The following is a 15,489-nucleotide window of genomic DNA, read 5'->3' on the forward strand; positions in this document are numbered from 1 at the left end:
TGCGCACGGAGTCCGGTAAGGGTGAACCACCAGTAGGGGGAGCCCCGTCGATGCAGACCAACTCGAGCTCCCCCAGGTATTATTTATACGCCACCCATCTGGCTGAGTTTCCCCAGCCACTCTGGGCGGCTTCCAATCAAGTGTTAAAAACAATACAGCATTAAATATGAAAAACTTCCCTAAACAGGGCTGCCTTCAGATGTCTTTTAAAGAGAAGATAGCTGCTTATTTCCTTCACATCTGAAGGGAGGGCGTTCCACAGGGTGGGCGCCGCTACCGAGAAGGCCCTCTGTCTGGTTCCCTGTAACCTCACTTCTCGCAATGAGGGAACTGCCAGAAGGCCCTCAGTGCTGGATCTCAGTGTCTGGGCTGAACAATGGGGGAGGAGACGCTCCTTCAGGTATACAGGACCAAGGCCGTTTAGGGCTTTAAAGGTCAGCACCAACACTTTGAATTGTGCTCGGAAACGTACTGGGAGCCAATGCAGATCTCTCAGGACCGGTGTTATGTGGTCCCGGCGGCCAATCCCAGTCACCAGTCTAGCTGCCGCATTCTGGATTAATTGCAGTTTCCAGGTCACCTTCAAAGGTAGCCCCACGTAGAGCGCATTGCAGTAGTCCAAGAGGGAGATAACCCAGCCCCGCCCCGGGCTTCGGACAAGATCCACACCCCCGGATTCCTTTAACGGAATACCCTTAATCTTGGAGGGGCAGGTGATGGCCACACCTCCCCTCCCCCCTCATAAGGTCATACAATGCCTAACCACCACAAAAGCCTATGTCCTACTTTATTTCCAGAGAATGGTGCTCGCTTGGGCATCCTGCACAAGGGCAGCCAAATGGTTAATTTCACAGTTGAACTACTTTTCATTACTAGATCGTAGCTCCCCGCAGTACAAGCCGCACATAATGCGGGGGTCATTCTGATTCTATCACCAAAAGAAATCCAATTTTCTCCCGTGTTATTACATTTTTATGCATTGTCGTTGCAGAATATCCCTCTCCTTTCCTACCCATCATCCACCCCCCATCGCACACAAACACACACACACCCCAATCCATGCTTACCTCCAGAGTTACTGTAATATCATTTTGTGTGTGTGCAGTTCACTCCTGAGTGGCATTTTTCAATTACATCTTTTTTAGAAATATACTGTATAGCTGCGTTATTTGCAAGACAAGCATAATGAATCCTTCTTGCAGATGCGGGTGTCATGATTGACATTAATTTTCATCCTCTCCCTTGAGAGGTGTGTCCCTTTTGTTTTCTCTGTGTGTTGAGTTTGCATCTCTCCAACTGAATGCCTTAACGTGGCAGATGTCATTATCATGGTTTAAAAGCAGCAACTGGAAAATCAGTTTACGGTGTGTTCCCCCTTCCTTCTAATCTAATTATTTTTAATAGGGTCATTCCATAAAGGAACAAAGGTTCTGAAGCTGGCTAATACCTTCAACTCATTCACACAATAGTTTTTTCATTGGCACCCCCACGTCCTCAACCCCCCCAAAAAAAAAAATTGTGCATGATTTCTAAACATCCTTTTCTCCTCTCATCAATTGAACCACTGGGGGTTCATATAAATTGGTTTTCCAGAAAGAGCAACAAAGAAATCATCGTCCAATCTCACCACGCTGGACAACACAATACGTCCCCCAAAGAATCATGGGAATTGTAGTTGCTTTGTAGATCCTTTATCCCCCTCAAACAGCTGCAGTTCTCAGAGTGCCCTGGGAACTGGCACTGTTTGTTAAACGACTCAGAATCGTAGCTCTGTGGCGGGTATGGGGGTGGTCTCCTAACAATCATCACTCTTAACAAACTACACTTCCCAGGATCCTTTGAGGGGAGCTATGACAGTTATAAAAGGGATGCGGGTGGCACTGTGGGTTAAACCACAGAGCCTAGGACTTGCCGATCAGAAGGTCGGCAATTCGAATCCCCACGACGGAGTGAGCTCCCGTTGCTCAGTCCCTGCTCCTGCCAACCTAGCAGTTCGAAAACACATCAAAGTGCAAGTAGATAAATAGGTACCGCTCCGGCGGGAAGGTAAACAGCGTTTCCGTGCGCTGCTCTGGTTTGCCAGAAGTGGCTTAGTCAGCTGGCCACATGACCCGGAAGCTGTACGCCGGCTCCCTCGGCCAATAAAACGAGATGAGCGCCGCAACCCCAGAATCGGCCACGACTGAACCTAATGGTCAGGGGTCCCTTTACTTTTACCTTATGACAGTTTAATAATAATAATAATAATAATAATAATTTTATTTATACCCCACCCTCCCCAGCTAGAAACGGGCTCAGGGCGGCTAACACCAATAAAATTACAATAAAACATAATAGAAAAAGAAGAAAAAGTTAATTAAAATAGGGGTTAAAATACAATTTAAAATGCAGCCTCGTTTTAGTAGTAGCTCATAAATCGAAACCATAAGGGGAGGGCAACATAAGGGTCAGACTGGGTCCAAACCAAAGGCCAGGCGGAACAGCTCCGTCTTGCGGGCCCTGCGGAAAGATGTCAAATCCTGCAGGTCTCAGAATCAAGATGATTCTGCTTCAGATGTATATAGTGCGGATGGGGCCTAAATTACATGGGAGCCCCTAGAAGTACTGCAGGCTCCTTGCTGTTGATGTTTGCCCTCTCAATGATGGATGGCAACACAGCCAGGCATGGAGGCATGATACACATGGAATCAAGCTGCCTTATATCTGGCACAGGGTTGTCTACTGTGGGGAGCTGAGGGGTAGAGCTTCTCTGGGATCTCAGACTGAGGGCTTTCTCATCCCATGCACCTTGAGATCTTTTTAACTGGAGATTCCACAGTTTGAACTTGAGACCTTCTGTGTTCGCTGTACAACTAAGCTGCAACCCCACCCTGCTTCCTTTGATTCCTTCTAACAGGACCATATTTCTGTATGAAGGGACGCGGGTGGCGCTGTGGCGCTAAACCACCGAGCCGCTTGGGTTTGCCAATCGGAAGGTTGGCGGTTTGAATCCCCATGACGGGGTGAGCTCCTGTTGCTCTGTCCTAGCTCTGAACCTAGCAATTCAAAAGCATGCCAGCGTGAGTAGATAAATAGGTACCACAGCGGCGGGAAGGTAAACGGCATTTCTGTGTGCTCTGGTTTCTGTCACGGTGTTCCATTGCACCAGAAGCAGTTTAGTCATGCTGGCCACATGACCCAGAAAAGCTGTCTGTGGACAAATGCCGGCTCCCTTGGCCTGAAGCGAGATGAGCGCTGCAACCCCATAGTCTCCTTTCACTGGTCTTAACCGCCCAGGGGTCCTTTACCTTTTACCTCTTTATGTCTGTATTAACACCAGTGTGCAGGATACAGTAATGTCACCACCTGCTTATCATCAGCCCACTTATCTTCCATGCCCTTCAACATTTTCCCGCTTCAGCAGCTCTTTGAGGATGCTTGATCTCTGTCACACATCCATCCTCTGCACATAGAATTATATAGCAGATCAATGGCCCTAAAGAAGAGGCTTTGAATGACCAGAGAGTTATTAAGAAATATAATGTAATACAGTGAGAGAGAGAGAGAGAGAGAGAGAGAGAGATTCAGTAAAAGATGGATGGATAGATAGATAGATAGATAGATAGATAGATAGATAGATAGATTCAGTAAAACAAGTCTGCTGCAATTGGCTTTAATTTTTAAGTCAACTCTTCCTTTTTGCCTTAATTTAAATTTTGCCAACTCTGCTTTGCAAACTGTGGTCTTACTTAGTCATGGTTTTCCTCACCATACCCTCCACTGTTTTGCATCTAAACCTGGGGTGGGTAACCTCAGGCCCAGGGACCAAATGTGGCCAAACGCGGCTGGTCCTCTAGGCTCTTCAGAGGCTACACATCCTCCTGATTCACCAGCCCTGCTTTGCAATCTCTGTGAGTGTTTAGGCCTGCCTGAACTTTGTCTTTGAACTTTCACAGTGCTGCTTGCCTGCCTGAGTGGAAGACAGAGAGGTGGGTGTGTGGGTGAGTGGGTGTGTAGAAACTAGCATCCTGTACAAAGGTAAGATCCACATTAATTGCACTTTCCCCTCTGACCCCACCCATCACTTCCATGTGTTCCCACCCCAGAAAATTGACCAGAAGGTAATGATGACCTTGGGATGAAAAATGTTCCCTGCCCTCGATTTAGTCTGACTGGGTGCCTTGTCTGGTGGATCCTGCTGGAGGCATTGCGAGAGAGAGAGAGAGAGAGAGAGAGAGAGAGGATGCTCCTTTAAATTCACAACGACTGACAAATTGCCCAAGGGTAACTCGAGCAACAAGCTGGAAAAAGAGCCGAGAAGGAACACACCATTAAACAGACTAATATTGGATTCAATAACACACCATACGGCTATCCTTTGTGTGCCTTCTCTTTAAGAGAGGGAAGGCCAAGTATTCTTTTCAGGACAAAAGAAAGAACGAGGGAGTTACTGCATATTGCGCAAACCTCCAGAGGAACCTTAGCGATAGGTAGAGCAGGTGCCAGGATCTCCAGGTGTTGCTGGACGACAGCTGCCATCACTCCTGGCCATGTTTCCTGGAGCTCAGCGGCCTCAGAAGGGCCAGAGGTTCGTGCTCTGGGACGCAGTGTCCTGCCACATGCACCTTGATGCAAGCTGACAATCTCAGACAATCTGTGGGTCTGCGAGACAGTCCACCCTGGGGAATCTGCCAGGGCTAATTACCCCTTATCAGCCCTGAATTACCAGCGCGGCTGGGATCCGATCGTATGGGAGTCAGCCATTTCTCACTGCCAGAAACAGGAAGCTGGGGCAAATGCTATCTCAGTCTGGCTGTGCCTTCTTGGTGTGGAATGAAAGGGCGGCGGCATCTTCTTCTTCAACTAATTCAGCAAAATGTCTTGGGCCAGGCAGCCTCCCCTTCTGCCTAAGGCTGTGCCCCATGTGGCAGTGAGTGAACCTCTCAGCTTCAGTGTCTTCTAGTTTCTCCACATTAGTTTGTCATTCGAAGCAGCAAACAGGTCCTCGTGAATATTCATCAGCATTTTAGTGTTAATATATTCTAAAATATGCAATGTTTGCCTAATATGCACATCTTTCCAAAGCAATTTCCCCTAGCATAACGTTATTTTCACTAATATATGAATTTATATGCTAACTTTTGCCTTGGTGTGTGATTTTTGGTATGCATTACTTGGCTCGAGAGCTGCATTGCAAAATCTGGAGATGTGTGAACATATTGTTTCAGAATGTGTGAATTAGGTAGGTTCACCTTTACATGTGAACTGGACTGAATTTCTCCCCCATCTCTGACAGACTTCCTCTTCTGTAATAGAACATCCTGCTTCTCTCCCCTGAAGTCCGTCCCCCCCCCCCATGCACCTTCAAAATATTCTTCGGAGAGTTGGGGGATGCTATAGAACAGTTTTTTTTAGGCTGTGTGGGGAGAAAAGAGGAAGAGGAAGCCCACTGAATGAGCAGATAGATACATCTCATGCAGCAATAGGGACAACTCCTAAAACATTTAAAGTCCTTTTTGTGTCACTCTAAACAAAGAGCGAGGCAAACAAGAGTGCTTGACTGTCCCTTGATAGGAGCTATCAAGCTTTCATAGCTGTGGTTTTCATGTAGACTCTTCTGCCTGGCTAAAATGCAATTGCAGGCAAGGTGTTTCCTGATCAACTCAGTAAACCTGGCTGTTCCCTGAATAGCCTTGCTGCTTAACAATAGGTCTTCTGATAGGCTGGATCCACAGTCTAGTCAATAGTACGAATGGCTATCCAAGCCACGTCCAGCCAGCCTCATTGATTGTTCCGTCTCCCAGGAACAAGGCTGGGTCGTCTTATCAATTGCTCTTTCCTAATCGAGCTATTTGTATTCCCACTGCTCTAAAGTAACCATCGAGAAGAAAACTCCTTATTTAAAGCAATGCATTGGGGGAAAGCCACAGCTGAGTGGTGGTTTCACTTGCCTGAAATCATGGTGAGCTAGGTGGACTCCGTATAAGAGGGCTTCCTATGTTCCTAAGCTCTCAGTGCAAGAGCAGGGCACTGTGGGAAGAAGCACTCCTTCAGATATCACGGTCCTAAGCCATTTAGGGAAATGTACTCATGCTGTTCAGCACCATCATAAAGGTAAAGGGACCCCTGACCATTAGGTCCAGTCGTGACCGACTCTGCGGTTGCAGCGCTCATTCGCTTTATTGGCCAAGGGAGCCGACGTACAGCTTCCAGGTCATGTGGCCAGCATGACTAAGCCACTTCTGGCAAACCAGAGCAGCACACGGAAACACCATTTACCTTCCCGCCAGAGCGGTACCTATTTATCTACTTGCACTTTGACGTCCTTTTGAACTGCTAGGTTGGCAGGAGCAGGGACCGAGCAACGGGAGCTCACCCCATCGCAGGGATTTGAACCGCCGACCTTCTGATCGGCAAGTCCTAGGCTCTGTGGTTTAACCCACAGCACCACCCATGTCCCACTATCATCATACTAATGTAAAAAGCATCCTCCACCCCACTGTAGCCAACCAACTAACTACTGGTAGCCCAGAAGAAGGACATGAACCCAACAGCACTCTACTGATTGTTCTTTGCAGCAACTGATAATTCAGCAGATTAAGGAGCAACTTTACCAAAACAGCAACAACAACTCCCAAGCCTAGCGGGGAAAGACTGGATGGCTCTAGGAGAGGATTGGGTAAATTCATGGAGGATAATGTAGTCAGTGGTCCCTAGCCTCCAGTCAGAGGCAGTAAGGCTTCTAAATACCTGTTTTTGGAAACTATAGGAGGGGAGAGTGTTCTTGTGTTTGGGTCCCGAATGCGGATTCCCTGCAGGCATCTTGCTGGCCACTGTGAGAACAGGAAGCTGGACTTGATGGGTCATAGGCAAGATCCAGCAGGATTTTTTTGTTTTTAAGAATGGTGAGTCCACCGCCACATCTTCAGCCCTGCTGCAGACAACAGCAAGGGAAGAATGCCGATATATGCCCTGCCTTTTCCTCTGTTTCCCCAACCAGCTTTTCCCCATTCTCAGAGCACCGCTATGAAATGAAGAATTGGAGTACAGTGGTACCTCGGGTTACATACGCTTCAGGTTACAGACTCCGCTAACCTAGAAATAGTGCTTCAGTTTAAGAACTTTGCTTCAGGATAAGAACAGAAATCGGGCTCTGGCGGTGCGGCGGCAGCAGGAGGCCCCATTAGGTAAAGTGGTGCTTCAGGTTAAGAACAGTTTCAGGTTAAGAACAGACCTCTGGAACGAATTAAGTACTTAACCCGAGGTACCACTGTAAATCAGGCTGAGGATGGGTCAAATGAACTGCCTCCACCCAGATTAACCTGCCTAGGTCCTGAGATCAGCTACAGCGTTCCTCCTCATAAGCCTGTCTTTAAGATCATTCGGACTGACAGGCACCAAAGACAGGGCCTTCATGGGGGTGGCCCCATGTCTGTGGAACTCCCAAATGTGTGGCCTCATCAGTACAAGCTTTTAAAATGGGTAATAATAACAATAACAATCCAACTTATTTCAGGATGTGTTCTTCATAGACTTTTAGTGCTGCTGGCCTGAAGCTGTTCTGAGTTGTTTCCATCGGTTATGTAATGATGCTTGCTGGCCTGCAAACTTGCAGGCTGTTGTTTTAAGCACGCTCTTTTACTGAAACATGACTGGGCATTTTCTAATGGCTGTTTTATATAAGCCACCTTGCGGGGCCTTTAGGCTTTAAAAGGGAGCCTAAAAATAATAAAGGAAGGAAATCCAGGGCATGACTACGGTCCCTTCTTGCCCACTTTTGACAGTGTGAGAAGCTTGTCCCAGACTAACTCGGTTTTTAACCTGGGCGTTTTGAATGGGATGTGAGCTTTCCAAGCTCCAAACTTCCTTTCCCCAGAAAAAGGAGTGGGGAAACATCCCAGGGCCTCATTCCATTACAAAGAACATTCTGGGGTCCACATTTGGCCCCAGGTCCTGGGACGCGGGTGGTGCTGTGGGTTAAAACACAGAGCCTAGGACTTGCCGATCAGAAGGTCGGCGGTTCAAATCCCCACAACGGGCTGAGCTCCCGTTGTTCGTTCCCTGCTCCTGCCAACCTATCAGTTCGAAAGCACGTCAAAGTGCAAGTAGATAAATAGGTACCGCTCCAGCGGGAAGGTAAACGGTGTTTCCATGTGCTGCTCTGGTTCGCCAGAAGCGGCTTAGTCATGCTAGCCACATGACCCGGAAGCTGTACGCCGGCTCCCTCGGCCAGTAAAGCGAGATGAGCGCCACAACCCCAGAGTCGGCCATGACTGGACCTAATGGTCAGGGGTGCCTTTACCTTTACCTGTATTCCCACTTGAGCCCCGAGCCGTGATGTGATGTGATGTGTGGTACACTCTTGGATTCCCCCCACACACACTGTTCCTTTTTTTTCCCCCTGCCCCCAGTCCTTGCAGTAGAAATATTAGACACAGGGCCGTCTTTACTCAGGGTGCAAGCGGTGTGGGGCACCCGGGCACCGAATTCTGGGGGGAGCCAGGCGCCCGCTGCTGAAGCCGCCTAAGCTCTTAACTATCTACCTGTTATGAAATAATAAATAACTTTGATCAAGCTAGAAAAACAAAATAGATATATACCTAGGTATTAACAAAATGTGTACCTACTGTTTCACTAAAGGACTTTGTGCACTCATATATCAAAGATGCGCCGCGCCAGCAGCGGCGCTTGTCATTCACAACGGCGGCGCTTCTCAGACTCAACGACGATGCTTGCCCTTCTCAACGGCACCGTGCACACAAAATTAACTAAATTTCGGGGTGCTGGGCGGATCTTTGCACCCCGGCGGCACATATGCTAAATACGGCCCCGACTAGACATTGTGTGTCTGCGGTGACCACAAACCCTGATAGCTGTTAGTCCTTCCCTGCCAGAGGCAGTATGTTTAGGAATATCAGTTCCTGGAAACTGCAAGAGGAGAGAGGGTTGTTGCATTCAGGTCTTGCTTGTGGCCTTCCCATTGGGACATCAAGTCTTCTTACAATGGCAACAGTTGTGGTCCAGGAATCCATAATGCTGAGCAGGACAAAACCCTTTGACCCTTCCCTTTTTCTTAAAAGGGCCCTGTTTGTGGGATAGTAGCAGGAATGGCTTTGGGGGAGGGGGGAAAACTCTCTGTGCATTCTGTTGGGATTGGAGAGAAAAATTCTGCTTTCCCCCACATTGTGGAGAGGGAAACTCAGAATCACCACTACCTTGGGCCAAACTACTACTTATTCTTCGAGAGCCAGTGTGGTGTAGTGGTTAAGAGTGATAGACTCGTAATCTGGGGAACCGGGTTCGCTTCCCCGCTCCTCCACATGCAGCTGCTGTGTGACCTTGGGCCAGTCACACGTCTCTGAAGTCTCTCAGCCCCACTCACCTCACAGAGTGTTTGTTGTGGGGGAGGAAGGGAAAGGAGATTGTTAGCCGCTTTGAGACTCCCTAGGGTAGTGATAAAGCAGGATATCAAATCCAAACTCCTCCTCCCCCTCCTCCTCCTCTTCTTCTTCTTCTGTATCACATTTATGCCCCATCTTTTCTCCAAGGCATTCAAGGTAGTTGTTCTCCCCATTTTATCCTCACAACAACCCTGTGAGGTTGGTCAGACTGAGGATGAGTAACTGACCTGAGGCCGAGCTTCATGGCTGAGTGGGGATTTGAACCCTGGCCTCCCACGTCCTAGTCCAAAACTCTTAACCAGTGCCTTTTTTCGGGGGGGGGGGCGGGGAATGCAGGAGTACACATACCCCTAAACATTTTGTGAATCTAAGTTTGGCCTCATTGAGGGGCAGCATTTCAATATGAGTAGGAATAATAATAATAATTAATAATAATAATAATTATTATTATTATTATTATTATTATTATTATTTATTTGTACCCCGCCCATCTGGCTGGGTTTCCCCAGCCACTCTGGGTGGCTTCCAACAAAGATTAAAAATACATTAAAATGTAACTAGGAAAATGAGAGTACCCCTAAACATTTTTTTTGGGGGGGGGGAAGCACTTCTCTTAACCACCATACCACACTGAGAAGAACCTCAGCGAGTTTGCCCATTGCCCGCTGAATTTAAACCACCCTCCCTTTCAAGGGGGGTGCCGCTTCCCCCACATTGCATGCCCAAAGTAGTTCACACAGCACACTTGAACAGCAAGGGTGACCCCCATTTCCCTCCTGCTTTATAAGTGAGTTTAGCGCTGACCCAGCTGGGCCTATTTCTGGCACCCTCAATGCCTGTCCTGACCCTCCTGCTGGCCTTAATGCAGTCTTGGCCGTTCCACCTTAACAAGGTGCTGTGAGTGACAATTGAGGATGCTGCACAGAGCAGAGGGTGGTTGCTGCAGCCTGCCATTGGCTTGAGCTTGTGCATCCTAAGGACCAATTACAGTCCCCGCTGCCAGCTCTAATGTGTTTATTGGGATGAGTTATAACCGAATACATGTACACAGGCTGTGTGTGTGTGTGTGTGTGTGTGTGTGTGTGCCTCGTTGAATGACCTCCCTCTGTGATGTAAAATATGAGAGTCTGGGAGCTACCAGTTTTATAATTCATCAGATTCAGTGACTGAGCAGAGCTGCTTGGCTTAATTATAAAGGCAAGTGCGAACTCCGCAGCTGACAGGGGGGATCTTGAAAGAGCTGGAGCACCCTGCTTTTGTTCCAGTGAAACCTGCCTTTTGGGTGAGTGATGTGGCTTCGGTTCTCCTCCCAGATGCCAGCAAATCTGTCTTGTTGCTTTTGAATGCGTCCCTCTGACCTAGGTAGTTGTCACCGGCGCTGGCAGAGGCTTAGAATCATTTCTGTGCCTTGTCATTTTATGACCTGGTGTCAGATTCGGGGGCTGAGAGAAGAGGAAGGGGCAAAAAGTGCATGTCTGAATTCTTCACCAAAATTTTGCAACACTCCCTTCCCACCCCCCCAAAAAAGACACTCCAATAATCATAATATCTAAGTTTCTGGCTTTTTCGGTATGCCAGTCTTGGGGAATGCAACTGAGGATAAATTAGAGGCTAGCATCCCTGCTTTTTGGATGGTTTGCATTTGCTGCTAAGAGGAGAAAGTGATGTAGCTTTTGTTAACTAGAGACAGTGGGGGGGGAGAGAGAGAAAGAGAGAGGGAGAAGAATTTGTTTCTGTCTATTTCCCTGCAATTCTGATATGTGTGTCATTTTGATTCTAATTTAGTCTTGGATAGCTGGATAATTTTGTGTTTTCTGCATCAAGATGCTGGGAGAGACTTGCATGCTAAGGTTTGGTTTTTGGGGGGGTAACCAGTTTCACTGCTCTGTGATAAAAGACAGGTTGAAATGAATTCCAAAAGGGGACCTTTTGTTGTTGTCATTCAGCAAGAAAGGAACAGAGCCCAATACGTCCCCCGCCATCCTGTCCTGTGTGCGTGTGTTACAGTAAATACCCAAAATTTGGTGGAGGCTGACATTTGCATTCGCATGCTCTCATTCCCCAAGGCAGCGTTTTTTAAAAGTCTGGAAATGCAGAGATGCAGCAGTGAGTGTTGACTATCGCCAAATGGGATTGTCAGCTTCCACAGGCTGGGTGTCCAGCAAAGTGAGGGAAATACGTAATCTAGTTTTAGACAGTCGTGAAATTCATCTTGAGATTAGCAGCTGGTGCAAATGTGAACTTTCACCACTGTAACATACAGATGTACCCCCCCCAGCACCTAAGTATCTATCACTTTGTGCAGAGGATGAAGGAGCTCAGAAAACCTTGTGCCACAGTAAACGGGTTAAATATTCAGTGTGGCACATGATCAGTGGTTGTTCTAGATTCAAATGAATGATTTGTACACCCCAAATCTTGGATGAAAACGACATGCTATGGACTCTAATCTCCCTGTTTTTGATTATTTATTTAAGAAAACAACCGGCAGTTATTCAATGCTTTCATTACTCCTTGCTTTGTGTTGACCTGTACTTCAAGTAGTGTGTGTGTGGGGAGAGAGAGAGAGAGAGAGAGAGAGAGAGAGAGAGAGAGAGAGATTAATTTACACCAGATCCTCCCCCTGGAAGCTCTGCAAGATCAATAAGTCCATCATTTCTGAGTTTTACTTGAAAGAACTCTAAAGCATTTTTCATATCCCTCTATTTATCTGTTTCATTTCTTTATTGTGTGTGTGTTTCATTATGCACATACAGTATAGACACATTTGCTTGTCATCAAAGGCAACTCAGCATGGATCAGTCTCTGGGACTATCCAAGACACTTGGAAAAACAACACCTGGTGGCTTAATACTTTTCTGGCTGGTGGTCTGCAAGGCTTCATTGCTCGCTGCTAGGATTTGCCTTGTTCCTCGCCACTGCCTTTGCACAGGCTGCTGCCACGTGCTACTGTAGCACAGTGGCTAAGAGTTCAAGCAGTGAACCACCAAGTGCCCAGTTCGTATCTTACCAAGGCCACCAACTCACTTGGCAGCCTTTGTGTTTAGATTTAGCTGCATTGTTCTTAGCCCTAAATATGCTGGTTTCTCCCAGTCTCAACCTTCTTCCCTGCAGTCAGGGATGGTAATAAGACCTTACAGGGTTGTTTTGTAGGGATTTCTGGGAGGGTCGTGAAAACCAAGTGCTTTTAACACCCTAACCTGCATTTTAAATGCTAAGCATCTTTAACAGAGATCTGAGCCTTTTTGAGCGGATATTTTGGAAAAGGGGAGGGGGGTCTTTCTCCTTGGAAGGGAAGAAGGGCACTTTCCTTTGGGAAGACCCCAAGTGGGAGAGCGAAGGGATGAGGATATTTTTAGCAACGAAGTACACTGCTCCTCATTGTCTCCTGAAAATCAAATTGAGCTAATTTTTGGGAAAGAGCGGGGTGGGTGGAATTGCACATGTATTCCCTCTCTGGCAGATGTCTACAATTAATGACAGCAGTTCTGGGTTCCACTCACCCCACTCCACCCAAACACACACACACACACCTGCTTATCTGGCGATGCACAACTTTTAAATGATCTTCCGCCCTTCCATCTACCATGCGCTGAAATAGAAAGCTACTCATAGTCCCTCCCTATCTCCATCGACTGTCTACTTCTCCTAAGGCCTTGGACAGAGGTTTTTCCAAGTCGAGCTCCCCACCCCCACCCCAAGTGAAGATCCCACAGATTGAAACATGTGTTCTGCCCATATCCAGGATGGTGGAGACAAAACTGGATTGTGGAGAGCTCCAACGTGATCTCTCCGAGCTCGGTGAGTGGAGACTTTGGCAAATGCAAGGGTATAGCAATGTCCATTGGGACAACAGCAGCAGCAAACACCCCTAGCTTCACATATAGCTTTGGAACTTCCCTCCCATTAAATATTAGACTGGCACCATCTCATGGGCCTTTGTGGTGCCTGCTGTCTTGAAACAAGCCTTCTAAGTAGAAATCTTCCCCAGTCTGTCTCTGTACTGGAATTGTTTTAAATATGTTTTATTTCCTTTATTGCCTTTCTCCCTGGGTTCTTTTCAGAGGAAAGGTAAAATTTAATGAATTGATGAATTAATGAACACTGTTTTTTTTTGGGGGGGGGCATCTCTGCTGGCAAGTGACTGACCAGCAAAAGGTATATTGAGGCTCTGCACTGAAAATGTCAATCCGGTGCCTGGGAGCTGTGAAAAAGGCAAATTTCACGTTCAGGATAATTAGTAAAGGGATTGACTAAAACTGCCAATATTGTAAGGTCTTTTTTTTACAAATTTGCTGTTGCTGTGGTTGGTTGCTACCCTGTCTATCAGAACAGAAATCCTTCCAAATAACAAAAGGTCTGTTAAGGAAGCCAAAGTAGCCAGATTTGAACATTGAGTATTTATCAGGATCTTTTCCACAGGGCACTTGTGACAGATGATCCCTGTGGGGTGGGAAGGAAATGTCTAGATGTAGCATCCCTGAGGCCATTTTCGCCTGCCTCCCTCTTTTTCAGTTCTGATTGCTTCATCTCAAACAGGATATTGTAGAGCTGGGTGATGTGCAGAAAAGAGAAGTCCAAATTGGTCAGGAGGAAAAAGAAGTGAGTAATGGAGTAAGGTCAAGACAGAGGTGTATAAAATTAGGTGTGGTGTGGTGGAGAGATGGAAGTTCTTCTCCCGTCACTGGAACCCAATAAGACCATCCCAGTGAAGCTGGGAGTTGGGAGATTCGGCACGGAGGAAGGGAGATGATTCTTCACACAGTGTATTGAATTTGCTTCCACAAGGTGTGCCAAGGGCCACCAACTTATCTCAGAGAATCACAGAGTTGGAAGGGACCCTGGAGGTCATCTCGTCCAACCCCCCTGCAATGCAAGAACATGCAGCTGTCCCTGCACCACACTGAGCCAGCGTGGTATAGTGGTTAAGAGCGGTGGACTCGTAATCTGGTGAACCGGGTTCGCTTCTTCGCTCCTCCACATGCAGCTGCTGGGTGACCTTGGGCTAGTCACACTTCTCTGAAGTCTCTCAGCCTCGCTCACCTCACAGAGTGCTTGTTGTGGGGGAGGAAAGGAAAGGAGAATGTTAGCCGCTTTGAGACTCCTTCGGGTAGTGATAAAGCGGGATATCAAATCCAAACTCCTTTTCTTCTTCTTCTTTTGGGGAATCGAACCTGCAACCTTGGTATTGTCAGCACCGCGCTCTAACCAACTGAGCTATCCAACATTTCTTATTAAGGAATTAAGAGGGCTTTCAAAGGGTGTTAGGCAAATCTCTATCGGATAAGGTGAGCCATCCAAGATGAGAGGCACCTTGCTTCTGAATATCCGTGCTAGGGAAATGGCTATTGCCCTCAGGTCTTTGAGAGGGTCGCAGCTCATGCTAGAGCAGATGTCTTGCCTGCAAGAGTGTACATCCTTTGCACACAGAAGGTCCCCCAGGTTCAGTCCCCAGCACAATCCCTTGCACTTCCAGGTAAGGGAGAGCCTCTGGCAGCCAGTGTAGAAAATACTGAGCTACAGTAAATGATCCAGTGGGTCTCACTCTGTATAAAGCAGCTCCCAATGGATCTACGTCGTGAGCTTCCCGTAGTCATCTGGTTGGCCACTGTGGAAATCAGGATGTTGGACTGTATAGGCTTTGGCCCTGATCCAGCAGGGCTCGTCTTGTGTTCTTATATTTATATGCGTACTAGAATATTTCTTGTTCATCTGAAAGCATCCTTTCAATATCAGAGTGATCTCTCCCCCCCCCCCAGAAATAGTAAGCCTGAAAGTCTATGAACCCCTCTCCCATTCTTTCTGCAGACTCTGCAACTGCATCCATCTGTCAGAGTATTTGCATTGTGCTTATCACCATGGGTACCATTATAAGCGATGCTGGGGAAACGAACCATAAAAATATGCACACTGCAGCTGGGGGAATAAACAAATGAAGGCGCTCGGCAGAGGACTGTTGGGGCGGTCTGGCAACTAGTGAGCTGTATAACTAAGTTAGCGTGGTTCAAATGATAGTAATGGACATAAGCCTGGGAAATCTTGGCTCAGGCGTCTTAGTCAGAGACATTTGATGAACTCTGGAGCAGATAATCCCCCTCTCAGATACACA

The 15,489-nt window shown here is 47.3% G+C and overlaps 1 protein-coding gene across 37 annotated transcripts in view; it reads left to right on the forward strand.

The window, feature by feature from the left end:
• DLG2 (discs large MAGUK scaffold protein 2) overlaps positions 1 to 15,489 on the forward strand; it is an 877,737-nt gene that overhangs the window by 755,573 nt on the left and 106,675 nt on the right. Inside the window, exon 1 of one of the 37 annotated variants that reach the window (XM_083609627.1) lies at positions 10,435 to 10,662. The exons of the other annotated variants lie outside the window; for them this stretch is intronic. The gene's annotated coding sequence lies outside the window, so the exon portion shown is untranslated. Of the gene's footprint in view, positions 1 to 10,434; positions 10,663 to 15,489 lie in introns of those variants that run through there. 37 annotated transcript variants of the gene reach the window in all.

Source organism: Podarcis filfolensis (assembly GCF_964270895.1).
Source record: "Podarcis filfolensis genome assembly, chromosome: 4".
Lineage (NCBI taxonomy): Eukaryota > Metazoa > Chordata > Lepidosauria > Squamata > Lacertidae > Podarcis > Podarcis filfolensis.